Here is a 15,511-nt window from a genome sequence, read left to right as displayed (position 1 = left end):
TTTTAAATAGCCAATGTTTTGACAGGATCAAAGTTGCTGTGAGAATTTATTTTTACAAAATGGCTTTGGCAGTATGTCATAGGACCGGAATAGTTAGGGCCGGCGCTGGATCCCCTCCTACATCCTGGCTCACTCTTCACTCACTCTGATCAGCCAGTTACTTACAAAGCCGGACAGGGTCCCCTCAGGGTTGGCTGCGCCCTGCTCCCAGCCTCTGTGAAGTCTGCTCCACGGGAAGCCACGGCCACCCTGAGGAGCTGACACAGTGCCCAAGCCCGCCTGTCGTGCAGAATGACCTGCGGTATCATCCCCAAGCTACCACGTTTGGGTGTCAGCATTCTCAACTACCCAACACCTAGCTACAATCTGAGATAAAAACAAACTCTCCTGGAAAACTCCGAACCCCTTACTCTATAACTAGTAAGTAACGTTTCTTCACAACGATGCTTTGTGGTTGTAAGATCCCGCAACAGCTCCTGAATATTTATTCTTGGTGCAGCCTCTTATAGGGATGTTTTGCTCTCAGAGAACTCTGAAAAGTAATGCTGATGGTAATGTAAGTTGTACTACATTTATAAAAACAAGTTGATGACGCATACCTTCAAAAATTCTCACTCTTTGATCTGGCAAGACCCCTTTTGGGAATTTATCTTCAAGTGTCAGAATTCAGGAAAGACTGAAGTGCAGATGTGCACTTTTTACAAGTTATATGACGGAACAAACCAAACGTGAAATTAAATGGTCAAAAGGTGAAAACTTAAGTATGGGATGCATGTGTGCTACAGGCTCAGTGGCCAAGTCACGTCCAACTCTGCGACCCTCTGGACTGTGGCCCACCAGGCTCCTCTGTCCACGGGATTCTCCAGGCACGAATACTGCAGTGGGTTGCCATTTCCTCCTCCAGGGGATCTTCCCAACCAGGGATCAAACCAGCGTTTCCAGGACTGGCAGGCAGATTCTAAAGGCTATATTAGTTTTTATTCAAGCACTAAAAATATTTTTAAATTGAAAATGCTTATGATGTGGCAATGGACAAAAAGTAGAAAATGACTTTATAAAACTCAATTACAATTAGATTCAATATATATGTTAATACACACAAAACACACATACACAGGCAGAAGAGACTGGAAGGAATTTTTAAAACATTAGTGGTTGTTTCTGGTGTGGCTGAATAATATTGGCTTGTTTATCTTTAGTTATCCATCTATATATATACTATGAGTTACTATATATAACAATTTTCTTAAACTATACTGAATTGAAACATTTCAAATTATTTGAATTTCTATTGTGTTTATTACCTCTTTAAGAGGGGAAATTACCTTCTGGGAATTTCAATCCATGTAAATGTAGCTTTTAAAAAATATTTATTTTTGTTTATTTATCTGGTTGCAGCAGATCTCAGTTGGGTCATGCGGAATCTTTCCTTGCAGTGCAGGATTCTCTAGTTGGACCTCAGGCTCAGCAGTTCGGTCGCATGGGCATAGCTGCTGCCCAGCATGTGGGATCTCAGCTCCCCTACCAGGAAGTCCTGTAAATGTGGCTTGAATTTGCTGTGCACAAATTTCTAAAGGCACTGACTTATTACAAGTGCTAATTCATATGGAATATGAGAGAAAAATATCTTACACATTTTTACAAAAAGGATAGAGTGGAGAAACTGGCATAATTTAACACAAATGTGTTCATTAGAATTTTTAAGAAATAAAAATCAATAGGTATTTGTGAAATTCTCTTTTTGATTTAAGAAGGATAAATTTATAATTATGCTTAGAATTATATAGGTTTTTTTATTTACTGATGTGACTCCAATTTGATGTATCTACACTTCACATTAGGAAAATGTTCATTTTGAGTCCTGACGTACAACTTAAAAGTCAAATGTTCTCTATCAGCATTTTTAAAAGAAAAATCATAGTCTTATGAACACTTAGGAATTTACTGACCTAAGATACTAGAAATTCAGTTCATATATTAGAAGGATTTTCATGAAAGATCTTTTTCTGAGTGGAAAAAAGAATACTTCAAAATTTTCCAGTTATAAAAATTGAGACAGTATCATCTTATCAGTTTTCTTTGTAACTGTGGTAGCCCAACTAAATATAACTAAACAAGGTTGCTTTGTATGTATTTTGAGTAACCCCTGAAAAGTTTAGAAGCTAAATAAAAGAAAATACAATGAATGTGGTTATAATAAAGTTGCAGAGAAAGCACAGGGGGGTTTAAGGATAATAAACATATTAACACAAACTAGCAAAAAACAAATTAAGAAACCAGAAAATGATCTTAAAGAGAATGGTATTTAGTTTTAATTTTTCCTTGAAATATACATCATAAATCATTTTGGCATTGTTTTAAATATATGAACAAATGAAGGAGAAGTGTTAAGGTAAAAAAATGAAAAATAATGGACCTATAGGAAAAGTCAGAAAAAATAAAATTATGTCTCATTTTTTAAAAAGAAAGTCTACAATCCTGAGATTTTTTCTAAACATGATATAATTTTCAAATGCCTACATTTGTTTTCATTTCACAAATTACTCATTTCAAACCTCTATATGGTTCTATCAAAGATAAACATAAATCCCACTGCAGAATGACAACTAGCTGGTGAGACCAGCATCATAACAGTCGCATTAATCTTCCTATATGCTCTATTATTAACCAGAGAAGACAGCATACCTCTAAGAAGGACTAGCTCTCTTTAATTGAATAAAGAAACATTCTACGTGCCTTAACAATATGGAAGCCTCTCTTTTTCAGAACTGTTCACAAGCTGGTAAATTAAAGACATAAATAAATACATGGCAAACCTCTGTGGCAAAAGCCAAATGCTATTTCAAAACGGACATGGGCATGAGAGAAAAAGTCAGAACCACGTTACAGGATCAATGAGTACAGTGACTTGATGAGCAGAGTGTAAGGTCATGAGTATAAAAATAAGATTCAGATCACTAGATCATTTGTATAACCATGCATTCACCAAGACAGTTCCCTAAAACAAGCACCACAGAGTCTGCCGCTGTGATTAAGCCAGGAGAACGGGGGTGAGCGTACATTCATGGGGAGGGGGCACCACCAGGAGTGCCCTTCTTCACACCCAAGTCTCTCGGCTCTGCTGCCAAAGAGCCTGGTAACCCTGAGCAGGCCATCCTGCACCGTGGAAGCCTCATCTGTAACTGATGTCTTCCCATGACTAGGTATGATGAGCCACCAAATCACAGGAGGTGGGAGAAAAGAAAGCTGACTAACATTGCACAGCAGTCTTTGTCTATATGTGTGTTCTAACGTCTCTCTTTTCTCTCTCCACTATACTGTCCCCGCGGTTTGCCTTCCCTGTAAGAGCAGAGATGTTACACCACGTCACTGTGCTACAGATCACTGAGAAAGACATGACTGGACTTACAGTCATTATCAGGAAGTTATGACATGTAAAGCACAGTAACTCTGCAAGAAATATGGGTATTCTCTCTCACAGGGGTAGAGGGGGCCATTTCACACACATGACTGTCCTCTACCAAGTGCGCTATAGCACAAAAAGGGTAAGATCAAAACAGATGTACTCATTAGGGAGAGAGAACCCAGAATTTCCCTACTGCTGTTAAGTAAGCAAGGGGGTAGTGAATGGCTTCCCCCAACGACTATGTCATCAAAACACCTCCCCCTGCCTATGTAATAATCCGAGTGAGCAACTTTAATATATTCAAAACGAGATTCGTACAGTATAAGATCCTTACAATGTAAGATCTAAGATCTTAGTTTGTCTGTTACGTAGGACATATACACGCATGTGGTACTTTGGCTGCACGGATTCAGATTCTGTAAGCTTTATTTTCCTTTTGCTTCCTGATTATGTAATAATCAGAGTGAGCGACTGATCTCCTTTAATATATTCAAAACAAGATCCCCACAATATAAGATCTTTACAATACAAGATCTAAGATCTTAGTTTGTCTGTTAAGTAGGACATATACGTGCATGTGGTACTTTAGCTGCATCGATTCAGATGCTGTAAGCTTTATTTTCCTCTTGTTCCATGAATCATAGCACTATTAACAAGTCTATGGATGGATTAGTTTGATCCTCCAAAATACACTTAATCTCTAAGTTACAATCAAGGTTAGACATAAACTCCAAATAGAAAGATCACTGAATTCAGATTGTGATAATAACTATATACGTTTCATTTCTAAAACTATGTATTTTTCAAAGCATCTTTATAAGTTTTAGATAAAGCCTCAAGCTTGCCAGTGTTAGGATTGCAAACTGAATGTGTTCTTTAAGGAAAAGAACTAAAGAGAAGGCTGCTGCTGCTAAGTCACTTCAGTCGTGTCCGACTCTGTGCGACCCCATAGATGGCAGCCCACCAGGCTCCCCCGTCCCTGGGATTCTCCAGGCAAGAACACTGGAGTGGGTTGCCATTTCCTTCTCCAATGCATGAAAGTGAAAGTGAAATCGCTCAGTCGTGTCCGACTCTTTGAGACCCCATGGACTGCAGCCTACCAGGCTCCTCAGTCCATGGGATTTTCCAGGCAAGAGTACTGGAGTGGGGTGCCATCGCCTTCTCTGAAAGAGAAGGCTACACACAGCTAAAGTTGGTCTAGGTAATAGTGTTTTATTATCATCCATTATTTTCATTGTCTTAGCATGGAAACTGTCAGTCTTTGAGACTTGAGCTTCTCAGGCTTTTTATTTTAGGGCTTGAAAGATTTTGACCCCAACTGCTTGTATAACACACAGATTTAAACAATACATTTAGAACAAGGACTGATAAACTTAACCTTTGGGACAGTGAGGCTTCACCACAACTAACAATATTTACTTTTCACGAAAGGAAATTGTGCCACACTGCTGAGAAAGCGTGTAATGCTTACAACTAAATGTAAATATTTGAATTTTTCTTCTAAATGAATATCTGCTTTGTAAATTAATACAAAGGCAAAAATGACCAGAAGACATAAAAGCTCAGTAATACTAATACTACCAAGAATACATTATATTTATAAAACACAATTAAACAGATCTTAAATCCTATTAAATACTTCTTTAGAGATACACCATGTAAGATAAGTCCATAGTTGAGTAAGAATTATTTTGTCTGATAATCCCAGTTCTAGATTTTCTGTGTAAGGAGAAGCTACATAATGGGAAGAAATGAAATTTAAACTGGAAAAAGATGCCAGTAGGATTAGGACAATGATCTTTAAGAATCAGGGGTAAGAATATAAATTTAAAAAGTAAGAATATAAATAAAAAAATCAAATTTCCTCAATTCTAAGTCACTATCAATGGTAAGAGGGTAACACTGATTTATCTGGAAAGAAACCTATGCAACATGTTTCTACTGATTGAAAGAAACACCTCAATTTCTGAAAGTTCAAAACAGGATGGGAGAAAAGAATACTTTAAAAATCAAGGATATGAAGCTAACAGTTGAAAATCTGTGAATCTTCAAATTCAAGCTCAATCATGTACAATCCCAACCTAAAAACAAACAACCAAACACACTAATCATGGACATCCTCAGGTCCTCTTCAAGCTCACCCCAGGGGCCCCTTAGGGCAGCAGTCCCCAACTTCTTGGCACCAGGGACTGGTTTTGTGGAAGACGATTTTTCCATGGAGCTGGAGTGGGATGGTTTCGGGATGGTTCAAGCACATTACATTTATTGCGCACTTCATTTCTGTTATTATTACATCAGCTCCACCTCAGATCCCAGAGGTTGGGGACCCTTGTCTTAGAGTATCATGGGATCCATCCTGGGGGCTATTACTGTGGCAAAAACATGTCTGCAGCATGGAGCACCTCCAAATATACAATCATCATGGGTTTTGGAAGGCCTGTTCTTCTCCACAGTCAGTAATCAGCTGACATGTCACTACACTGGAGCTCCCAAGACCCTGCCTATGACACCCTCCCAATGATTTTACCGAAGTGAGTGGAAAGAGTCAAGGGATAGGAGTGAATATGCTTGGTCAGTGGGACAAGGTGGGCAGGCTCTGTTACAGAAGTCAAATAAGACCTGTTGTTTTTGCTAGGGGTTTGGCAACTTAGTATTACTTCTTGGTAATTTCTCTTGATAATGAGGATTTGGTAACGGGATGAAACTCTATGGTCTCATCTCCATGGCACCTGCTGGGCCTCACCTTGTTCTCTCCATTCCTTAGGGTTGGCCCCTCACATATACACCCTTACCTGCTTACAGCTATACAGCTTAGCAAGACAGACACACGGGAGCCCAACCATTAACGGCAAAGTATTTTCACATCCCTTCCCCCTACAGCCTCTTCCTTCTTGTAGAGGGCTTTCAGTCTCTGCAGTTGCGCTTTCTTGCCTCAATCCTATGCCCCAGCTTGTCCTTTTATAGAGGCAACATCAAGAAACTGTGTCCAGCTCTTTGCAACCCCTTGGACTGTAGCCCACCAGGCTCCTCTGTCCATGGGATTCTCCATTCAAGAATACTGGAGTGGGTTGCCATTCCTTTCTCCAAGGGATCTTCCTGACCCACGGATCAAACTCAGGTCTCCTGCATTGCAGGCAGATTCGTTCCTGTCTGAGCCATCAGGGAAACCCAAGGCAGAATTGGGATCCATCAACTCTGGGTATTCATTTTAAAACTGGCTTCCTGCCAAGGCTCCACCCCTGGTAGCCAGAGCTGCCCTGGCTGTAGAAAGGACTGGAGGGATGAGGAGAGAGGGGGCAGCGGCAGGGGGAATGAACTGCTCTACTTTTCTTTCTTTTGCCTGCAGCAACCCAAGCCTGCACAGTGGGGTGGCGTGAAGGGGCTGTAGATGGAAGGTCCTGGTTCCTGCTGTAATAAAGGGAGGCGAAATTAAAGGCACAAGAGTCAGTGTGTGTGTGGGTGGGGAGGTGAACCTACAGCAAAGAGCAGCATCCCTGTGACCTGCTCCCCACCTGCCCCCTCTGCAGTTTCCTCTGTGTAAGGTGGTCACATACATCCACAGGGAGAAAAGGTACAGAGCCAAAACCGGGCCTGGAAGCTAGGTCCAAGCATTTTCCTTCTGTTTCCTGCCACAGAAACAGAAACGATGGCTAATTTTGCACAATTTAAGTGGAGTGAGAGTAGACTTCCACCTACCGAAAGAGAGAGAATAAAAGAAAAAGGCTTCACCCCAGTAAGAGCAAAGAAGCTATTGGTTCTCAGTTTTCAGGTGTTACCTGCCCAGTCTATCCAGTTTCTTAAGTTTGTATTCTTTAGTCTGAATCGTAAAGAGAGTGTTCTCACTGCAGAACTATATTCAATTTTTAATTAACAAAGGGAAGACCCCAACGACAAGTTCACCGCCACCCAGAGCCAGGTTCTGTGCTGGCTCCAAGAGTTTATCCAAGGCCCTGTGACTGATAAATGGGGGAGTGTAAATTCTAACCCTGGGTTTTCGGATTCCAGATGAATTCTGTTATTTCAGAATCCATGAGAGGCACACATTCTCCACCAACCTCCGACCCGCTCCTGCCAGATTTCTTGATGATACAATTTGTTTTCCCATTCTTCCCTTTTATACGCTATACTCGTAGAAATTGCAGACCTTTAAATTCACGAAAGACTACACATCAGAATGATCGGATGAAGGTGTAAAGTACAAACACCTTCTGGGGTCTGGTGGCCCATCAGGCAAATGCGGTCCCTGGACTGAGGGATGATGCTCCAGGGTGTACGGACCTGTGTTACTGGAGAGGCGCCAGGCCCTTCCTCTCAGCGTCCATGGACACAGGTCTACAGAACCCTTCCACTGAAAGGACCCTTGGGTGTTGTAAATTTACCCCTTTCTCTTTTCTCACATTGCTCTCTTCTCTGTTCTGCCTCCCCTACTGACTGTAATATGATTCACCCTTAGAAAACTCTGTACTATAGAAAACCAATATTCAGAAGAAGGGGCCGGCCTTTGAGCGACAGCGACGCAAGATGGCAGCCACCACGGGCTCGGACAATTTATGAAAACCGAATATACAGCCTTAAAATAGAATGTGGACCTAAATACCCAGAAGCACCCCCCTTTGTAAGATTTGTAACAAAAATTAATATGAATGGAGTTAATAGTTCTAATGGAGTGGTGGACCCAAGAGCCATATCAGTGCTAGCAAAATGGCAGAATTCGTATAGCATCAAAGTTGTCCTGCAAGAGCTTCGGCGCCTAATGATGTCTAAAGAAAATATGAAACTTCCTCAGCCGCCTGAAGGACAGTGTTACAGCAATTAATCAAAAAGAAAAACCACAGGTCCTCCCCTGCCCCCATTCGATTTAAGCAGTCTTCATTTTCCACAGTAGTAAATTTTCTAGATTCGTCTTGTAGACCTCAAAGTACTGGAAAGAAAGCTCCCATTCAAAGGCAGTTTATCTTAAGATACTGTAAATGATACTAATTTTTTGTCCATTTGAAATATATAAGTTGTGCTATAACAAAAAAAAAAAAAAAAAGAAAACCAATATTCATCTATATATACACAGGTATTTGGGCTTCCCTTGCGGCTCAGCTGGTAAAGAATCCGTCTGCAATGTGGGAGACCTGGGTTTGATCCCTGGGTTGGGAAGATCCCCTGGAGAAGGGAAAGGCTACTCACTCCAGTATTCTGGCCGGGAGAATTTCATGGACTACAGTCCATGTGGTCGCAAAGAGTCGGGCATGCCTGAGGGACTTTCACACAGCTGTGTATGTTCCATATCAACTATTTTTCAATATACTTACGTCTCAACTCCTAATTTTATTTGAATTATCTAAAATGGGACATCTTCATTTTCCAAGTTCTTCAAAGAACAACTAGGATTTCTTTCATTAACACTGCTTACAGATTCTATACTTTTTGATTCTTTCTTCTAAAATTTCAAGTTCCTTTTCCCCACTATACCAGTTTGACATCACAAGAGATTATCTCTGTGAGATGGCACTTCTTTTAAGAAAAAAGAAGGGAGAAAGACAACTTGGCGTTTCCTGAACATCTACCTTGCACCAGGTGGGACCACAAGTAGATTTACATACAACAGCCTCAAGCAACTCCGGGAGAAGCTACGAAAGTTTGTAGGATGGTCTATATTTTACATGCGAGGTAACTGAGGTAGAGAAAGCTCAAGGAACTTGGCCAAGGTGGTGGATACTGGGATCGAATTCTGACCAATTCTAAACTCAACAGTTCATTCAGATAAAACTATTGAGTGATTCTTCTATGAAATTAGAATCTGTTAACTGGAATAAAGTTTTATTTAACTGTTAGCAGCACTTGTTCTTTGGAAGGAATGATGCTAAAGCTGAAACTCCAGTACTCTGGCCACCTCATGCGAAGAGTTGACTCATTGGAAAAGACTCTGATGCTGGGAGGGATTGGGGGCAGGAGGAGAAGGGGACAACAGAGGATGAGATGGCTGGATGGCATCACTGACTCGATGGACGTGTTTGAGTGAACTCCAGGAGTTGGTGATGGACAGGGAGGCCTGGCGTGCTGCGATTCATGGGGTCACAAAGAGTCGGACACGACTGAGTGACTGAACTGAACTGAACTGAACCCTTGAAACCTAAGTCACAGATTTTCACTCTGGGATCACCTGTTACGTTTATATACCTGGCCACTGAGCATCTTTTTTTAAATGTTTAAAATTTATTTACTTGGCTGCATTGGGTCTTAGTTGCCCCCACGGCATGTGGGACCTTAGTTCCCCAACCAGGGATTGAACCCGTATCCCCTGCACTGGAAGGCAGATTCTCAACCACAGGACCGCTAGAGAAGTCCCTCTTACCTATTTTTGACTATCCAGGAAGCCTGTGTTTCAACAATGTAAACATTTCTACAATACTGGTTTGAGGGTGAGTTTAGGAAATGCGTGACTGAATTGGAAATTCAGCTGAGAGTTTCTAAGGTTAACCTCTCCGAAGAATGGAAAAAAACGATCATAGTATGCCTCTGAGCACCTACACGTGCTTTTCAACTTCATAAAGCTTAGCCAATATTAAGTAATTAACCCTGCAATATGCATAAGGTCAAATTCACTCTCAACAGGCATTGATAAACTAGACAAGTTGTGGTTTCAAAATTTATGAGGTCTTCAGCTCAAAAACATTATGAAATACAGCCTTAGATTCACAACCGGCCCATCTAAGTCCTGATAAAATAACAAGCTTCACTGACTTATAAACCAGTGTTTCACAAAGATTCCATTCCCTCCCCTCTGATTACACAGCATCCCAGAAAATAACTCATGTGTCACAAGCAGAGGTGATCCAACTTAGACCACAAAGTATAAGTTTTTTATTGTGCTTAATCTTTTTGTACCTTACTAATAGTATTTTTCTTTCTCTGATTCTGGCAATTAAAGATTGAAAATAAGCCACACACTTTTTTTCTTTTTCTTTTTAAACTCCAACCGTTAGGTACATACATCCCTTTGTGAGACATACCTGGATACTCCTATTCTCCTACTGGACTCTGTTTTCAGAAGTTCACTCATGGTATATGAATGAGATATACATATTCTCCAAAACTGGTCAACAGAAGTAAATCTAATCTTAGCCTTTGACCCTTATAAGATTTCTCGGAAAGGTGCAAAGGGAAAATAAAAGCTCATCCTACTAGTAGCAAAACTTATACCTCGAAGCGTTTGGAATTTTCTTCTTACAGGAAAAAGGATGGGTTAGAAGACAACAACAAATGATTGAAAAAGAGACTGTCCCATACATGGAAAGAAATCAGTTGAATAAGGGTTTAAAGTCCCCTAAGTCAACAACAAACATTGACAAGAGGGGGCAGCATGGAGATGGTAGCCTGTTTCCACTGGGAATGTTACATTTAAGATCCAAGGGAATTCTCTCATTCAACAAATACACACACGACAATTAGAAAACATATGCCTATTAGAGGCAAGTCCAGGATGGAAGTTACATAAAGGACATTTCTACAAGCTTTCTAAGCAACAGTTTAAACCTAAGCTTTCTCCCACAGTCAGCAAAAGTCCTATGAACCCAATGAAAAACTGCCTTTATCATAAACACAGAGATACACTTTGATTTTAGAACAAAAGAAGGCAAAAGGTTTTCTAGTAAAAGAGGAATAGTGACTTGCAAGGAGACATAATAATAGCTCTGTATTAGATATACTACCATCTGTATATTAGATTCAGTAACACCTCTATTTTAAATATAGTAATATCTATACTGTAGATAATAATGTTTATAAACTAAATGTGTATCATCTGTGTATTTTGATATCCCACACCCAAGTGAACAAAGGGTGTGAGAAAATGAAGCATGACACCTCACAGAGGACATCTGACCTTGTCACATATGAAATACCATCTTTTATTACTAAGTAATAAGTTCAACTGTCAACTCTTCCCTTGGGGCTCATCCATTCTTCCTCATAGCTCCATTTCATGAGGGAGGAGAGCTGGGGTAAGAATTTCTGCTTCACACATTAGTTGCTTAAAAAAAAAAAAACAAACCTGAAAGCTCGATGATTTATAGAAGTGTCAGAGAAAATTTAAGAGAACTGTTCTATGAACTTGGGGTTAGAAAGAACTTTGCAAATCTGTCACTAAAACCAGGAATCATGAAGGTTGACAGCTATTATATTTTAGAAAAAAATACACTTTAAAAATATCGACAACTTACGAACTTGAAAATAGTAAAAATGCAACATATTGTGATAATTAAATTCCAGACTCTTTCATATCAGATTGAACAAGAAACACAAAGGTTAAAAAAATTATAAAAAGAAACGTTGTGATGATGTCTGTGAACAGACTAAGAAACACTGAATTATATACCTTAAATAGGCAAATCGTATGATATGGAGATTAGATCTCAACAAAACTCTGCAGAGAGAGAAAAGGGAAGGAGGGGAGGGGTGAGGAGAGAGGAAGGCAGAAAAGGAAGGAAGGGGAAAGACGCTTAATAAATCTAGGTAAATAGATAATCACAGCAAGGAAAAAACCACAAATAAAAACACTTTTTCTTTTGCCCAAGATTACAATATTTATAATGCCTACTGCCACTGGTAAAGTAAATTAATTCAATCTCTTAGAAGGCTACTTTTTAAAATGCTTTATTATTTAAATAATTACAACTTTTAAGGCAGGATTCCACCGGAAAAGTCTTTTTTTTCTTACAAAAAATGAATATACTCCCCTATATGAATATACACACACCTCCCCATTTATCAAGCTTGGAAGACTATACACAAATACTTGTTAGCAGTAGCTATCACTGAAAGATTTGTTTGCTTTGCTGAATTTTGTCAAAATGCCCTATATTAAAATGACCAGCAGACTGGGGTACAGCAGTATACACTGCATATACGGCTTACATTAACATAGGGAAGATCATTCAAACAGCAATGACAATAGACAGTGATCGATATTATGAAAAATAATAAAATAAATAAAATCTAAAAAGACATAATTTTATAACATTTTAAAAAATGGTCAGCAGACTGTTCTCAGTACACTAATGTCTGGCGTTTGACCTCAGTGAAAACATCACACCTCTATAGTAAGTTGCTACCTGACCTTAAAGCCTTGCTTCTCACATGGGGCTGCCGGTGTCTCAAAGCGGAACATTGAGACAGTCATGGGAGATGGTGGTGTGCCTTCATGGAACACTGATTTTATTCAGTTTCAGAGGAAGTTTTAAATCTTTTCCAAATTAAGAGTTTGTTTTGTATGTGGGTTTCTCCCCCCCTCCCCCCACCACACAGAGCTTCCTTCTTGGTATTTTGTGTTGTCTTATTTACTGGACATAAGAATCCAACTAAAATTTATAGAAATTTATTTTTTCATATGACTTTTGTCTATTGCTTGCAAAAAAATAAATCCCAGGGTTTAACAAAACCATTCTAGGCTGTAAACAGCTACAAAGGTTGGTGTTTTGCACCACCAATGGATATCTGATATCTGGTCTCCCATCTTAGTAAAATAACTCTGAGTTTAGCTTGGGCACACTGTTGCTTCCCAAAGGACTCGACTTTCCAGTCTCTTCTGCAGCCGATGTGACCATGTGAGTAAGTTGTGGCCAATGAGATACTAGCTGAGCTGCTCATGGAGCTCCTTAAACTCTCCCTAGTGGTAGAAGGAAGCGTTGGGAGGACCACAAGTCTTCGATAACCAAGTACAACCAACATGATCTCTCCAGACGGCCACCCCCGAGATTCTTTTACATGAAAGCAACCTTATTTATACTGCTATTTTTGTGTGCGTAGTCAAACCTAACCCCTGCTGATATAAAATAAGGACAAGCAAGGCAGTATTCATATAAGAGTTGTTTTAAAGTGAAACCGGTATTTTTGCTACAAGAACAGACTGTCCCGGGTCCCCGCCCACTGACCCACTCCTAGGAATGGGCCAAAGGAGTCAAAGAGCTGGAAGGAATGACTTCAGAACTGATTTGAAGACGCCCAGGCAGCTGTCTTTGAAACTAGCTTTGAAAAACTGCCTACAAAGCAGTGATTGGCTTCTACTTTTGATTGTCTGCTTTAAACATCAAAAGAATTCTAAATGTGGTTTCACCTGGCACTCTGGCTTGATCATTAGAAAACAGAAATTGTGACGTGGAAACAGAAGAATACACAAAACAGTAACATGTGTTTGCAAAACCTGGAAGTCATGCAATGCCATGATTGGTCTGAACACAGTGATCATACAAGCCTTCAGGAAAATGATGAAGATTACTAGAGACATTTATGGCTAAAATGAGAGTTTTGTGTTTGTTTTTTTTTTGGGGGGGGGGGGAGCCCAAAGCACAGAAAAACGTGCTTAAAGCATCCTTCAAGAATAGTAACAGAATAGACATAAAGGGAGGATAGTACAACAAAAAGAAACTTTAGAAACTTCATCATTGATGTGGCCATAATTTGTCCTAGATGACAAAGAACAGGTACGACCAACTTAAAAGGAGAAAAAATGACCTATGGTTATCAAACAGAGGTAAAACATTCTTGAACAGGTGTATTAGTTTGCTAGGGATGTTGTAACAGGAACCATGAACTGGTCTGCCTTAAACAACACAACTTTACTGTTTCACAGTTCTGAAGGATATAAAAATAAGAGCAAGCTTTCATCAGGGCCACAGAAGGGAATCAGTCCCAGCTTCTGGCCTGATCTCAGCTAATTACTGACTATCTCAAGTGTTCCTGGCCCCTTTTCTATCACTCTGATTTCTGCCTCCATCCTCACATGGCATTTTCCTGTGAGAGTCTATGTCTCAATTACCCCAGGATATAAGGATGCTAGTCACATTGGATTAGAGGGTCCACCCTACTCCACCTTAACTAATTACATCTGTGGTGACTATTTCCATGTAAAGTCACATTGTGATGTGCTGCGGGGTTAAGGCTTCAACATGTGGGTTTTAGCAGGACACAATCAGACCTGTAACACTGGTAAGATGCTATGGTCATTCTTATTCATTCCCGGAACAGCTGGATGAAAGTGAGTGGATGAGAATTACTCAAATACTCATCATTTTAGAAAACCTTGAAGAAAGACTTTGAACGCCTGTTCTACTCATTATAGAGCTGTAACCCTCAGAATGTTCTACTCAGTTTTCAAACCCAGCACTGGAAAAACTTTTGGCTTTACAGTATCTTAAAAGGTCATGATTTTTTTTTTTTTTCATAACCAGAAATGCTCCTTCTGAGGATTTAACCCCCAAAACACCACAAATAGCAAAGTTAAGTATATGCACAGAAAGTTCCCTGCAGTGTTACTTACCGCACTGGAAACATAATGGATGACCACTGTCTAAGACGATGAGGGGAACGGTTAGCAAAGTACAGTACGGTCTAGGTAACTGTGACCGGCTAACACCTGAGCGCATCTTCTGTCCCTCCCTTGCCTCAGAGCCAGAGGCAGTTGTTGCTGGCAGAAAATGGGATTTCCTTACATCTTCCGGAATCCTGCACTCCTCAGTGGGATCAGACTCTGTGCTCCTGGGGGTGGTAATGGGAGAGAGGTGCATGACTCTGAGAGCAGTGAGGTCAGGAGGGAGACCTCTGCAAGCCAGAGCAGGCCTCTGGGAGAGGGCGATCCGCTAGGAGAAATGGTCGTCTGATGGGTCTACTCGGGCAGAGCTCCAAGATCCAGAGGGTGCAGACCTGGTGGGATTTCCATGCCCAGTGAAGATGCAGATCCGTCAGCTGTTGAAGGGGTATGGTGGTTCGCATGACAGGCCTTTGAGTGGGGAGGGCGTAAGGACCCCTAGCTGGGGGACCTCCACAGGACTATGAGAGATTCCACACACAAACACCACAGGGTCTCTGCCAGGACCCGGGAGGAGAAAGCAGCAAGCGACAAGCTGATGCCCCTCTCTCCAACCTGTCAGAGCGGAGTCTACACAAATCAAAAGAAATTATGTCCAAGGGTCTTCTATACCCTAGACTCAGATGAAGAATCCTCTATTTACTTAACCGTTTAAATGGCACAAATGTACATCTAATTATGGGATCTTCCTAGTGGCTCAGGTGGCAAAGAATGTGCCTGCGATGCAAGAGACCAGGGTTCCATCCCAG

At 40.6% G+C, this 15,511-nt stretch overlaps 1 protein-coding gene and 1 pseudogene across 4 annotated transcripts in view; one reads left to right on the top strand and one right to left on the bottom strand.

Annotated features, from left to right (window-relative positions):
- Positions 1-15,511, bottom strand: part of NR3C2 (nuclear receptor subfamily 3 group C member 2) — a 436,667-nt gene that overhangs the window by 288,589 nt on the left and 132,567 nt on the right. The gene's annotated exons all lie outside the window — the stretch shown is intronic.
- Positions 7,053-8,295, top strand: LOC138422804 (ubiquitin-conjugating enzyme E2 variant 1 pseudogene; annotated as a pseudogene).

The sequence above is a fragment of the Ovis canadensis genome, chromosome 17 (assembly GCF_042477335.2).
Source record: "Ovis canadensis isolate MfBH-ARS-UI-01 breed Bighorn chromosome 17, ARS-UI_OviCan_v2, whole genome shotgun sequence".
Lineage (NCBI taxonomy): Eukaryota > Metazoa > Chordata > Mammalia > Artiodactyla > Bovidae > Ovis > Ovis canadensis.
Note: the sequence above shows the minus strand (reverse complement) of the source record. Positions and strands in the feature narration are given on the sequence as shown.